We start from the raw sequence: 2,720 nt of genomic DNA on the forward strand, positions 1-2,720 counted from the left end.
TTTCCTCCTTATTTCTTGCTCTTTCTCTTCCCTCTTTTCCTTCCTTTTATCCTCTTTTCTTCCATCTCTCTGGTGTTTTCCTTAATAATAAACATTATTTTATTTATTCGTATACTTGCATATGAGAGGGTTGGAAAGTGGTCTCAAAGGCACATTTTACTCTGCAAGGTTAATGCAAGAAGGGAAGGCACTGGATGCTTTATTTTTTCCATGAATCAGAGATAAAATATTTGCTGGAAACCCTAAACTTGTCGCTGCTTTGCTAGCTAAATCAAATCTTATACAATTATCAACCTGTATTCCTTCATTTACATGGAAATAAAGAATAAGCTTTACTATTATTTTTTTTCTAGCATAACTGAAACTTTATAGCCTTTGGGCAGCTCCCTATGTTTGAGGCCCTGGCAACACTATTGCACTCTCTGCTTATATGAGTTTGGAATCATGCAATATTTGTCTGGTGACTGGCTTATTTTACTTAGCATAATGTTCTCCACATTCATCCATATTGTCACAAATGGCAAGATTTCCTTCTTCCCTGTGACTGAATAATATTCCATTGTATGTATATACCATATTTCCTTTATCTATTCATCTGTCAGTAAATACTTGGGCTATTTCTATATCTTGGCTATTTTGAAAAATACCACAATAAACATGGGAGTACAGATATTTCTTCAAGATCCTGATTTAAATTATATTGAAGTAGGATTGCTGAATCGTATGGTAGTTTTATTTTTTATTTTTTGAGGAAACTCCATACTGTTTTCAATAATAGTTTTACTATTTTTATTCTTACCAACAGTGAAACAGTTTCTAATTTCTCCATTTTCTTAACAACACTTACTACCGTTTTTGTTGTTGTTGTTTTTTTTTTTTTTTTTTTTTTTGATAATAGGTATCCTAAGTAGTGCGAGAAGTAGTGTGAGCATTGTGGTTATTTGCATTTCCTGATGAAGAGTAATTTTGAGCACCTTTTTATAAGCTATTGGCCATTAGTATGTCTTTTTTGGAGAAATGTCTTCAAGTTATTTGCCCATTTTCAGTCAATTGTTTTGTTGCTGTTAACTTATAGGAGTTAAGTGATGATATGATATTGTGCACCTCAAAATTTAGTAATAGGGTAGATATCTTGTAAAATGTTCTTACTACAAAAAAAGCCCAATACAACAAAGTAACACAAAACATTGGAAAGAGTTGGATCCCTCTCTGTCTCTCAATTGTGGCAATGGTATAATGGGTGTTTGCATGTGTCTAAACTGTACACATTAAATGTGTGATTATTTGTATATCAACATAACTCAGTAGAGCTGTTAAAAATGAATAAGGTTAATTATTAAAGGGTGTTAGGATGAAATGAGCTTTGAAAATAAATTCAGTTAAATCTCATTAACTTGGAGCCAATTTGGAATGTTGGACAATTTTGCTCAAGAATGAACTGAGGTTGAAGTGTTGCTCATTTTTTTCAAAGGAAAAATAATTGGTTCAGTATAATAACTGTGTGAATGTGTTAAGTATTCTTCCTTCCAACTGCATTTGAAATGTTCCATTTATTACTATTTTTTTCTTTTTTTTTTTTTTTTTTGTTCATAACAATCTCCAATTAGTAACAACAGTGACAACAAGCAACCTGTATTAGATTGAATAATGTTTCCTCAAAACTCATGTGCTTCCCCAAACCTGGGAATTGTGACCATTTTTGGAGATAAGGTCCTTGTATATGTAATTAAGATGTGTTTACGTTAACCTGAAGTGATATTGGAGAAGGGTGGGCCCTTAATCCAATATGACTGATGTATTTATATGAGGAGGAAAAGAGACACAGAGACACAGGGAGGATGCCATGTGATAATGGAGGCACAGATTGAAGTGACAAATCTACAAGTCAAGAAATACCAAAGAGTGCTAGCAACACCAGAAGCTAAGAGAAACGTATGAAACAGATTCTTCCTTGGAGACTAATAGAAACAGAGATTGGAATGGTGATTTCCAGGGGCTGGGGGGAGTGGGAGAAATGGGGAGATACTGGTCAAAGGATACAAACTTACAGTTATAAGATGAAAAAATTTTGAGGAATCTAACGTACACCATGGTGATTATAGTTAGTGAAATATACACGTGAAAGTTTCTGAGAATAGAAATGTTAAATGTTTATCACCACACACACACACACACACACACACACACACACACACACAGAGGTGTTAAATAATGCTATTATAATCATTTTGCAATATCTAAGTATATCAAGATAACATATTGTATACCTTACACTTACACAAAGGTATATGTCAGTTAAATCTCAATAATGTTTTTTTTTCCTCAAAAAACAAAGATGGACAAAATCTTAGACCCTGATTAGTTCACTGTAGATTATGGAAGACAGACTTTTAATGAAGTAAGGACAATAGAGTATGATAAGTGCTGGCAAAGAGGTAAGCACACACCTTAATGGACTCCCATAGAAGAAATTTCTTATTCATCCTTGTGTGAGCAAAGTTTAACTTGAACTGGTAATTCATCTCAAATTAATCATAAAAAATTATTAGTCATTAGAAGTAAAAGGTGAACAAGAGAGCAAGGAAGTAAATCAAGTAGAGGAAATAACGTGCAAATGTCCAGGGCAACAAAGGCTCATTTTGACATTGCAAAATGATTTATTATGACCACAGCCTGCAGTAAAAGGAATAGAATGATAGAATGAGGCTAGAGTGATTATC

This window comes from Panthera pardus, unplaced genomic scaffold, assembly GCF_024362965.1.
Source record: "Panthera pardus isolate Hobbes unplaced genomic scaffold, ASM2436296v1 HiC_scaffold_7, whole genome shotgun sequence".
Lineage (NCBI taxonomy): Eukaryota > Metazoa > Chordata > Mammalia > Carnivora > Felidae > Panthera > Panthera pardus.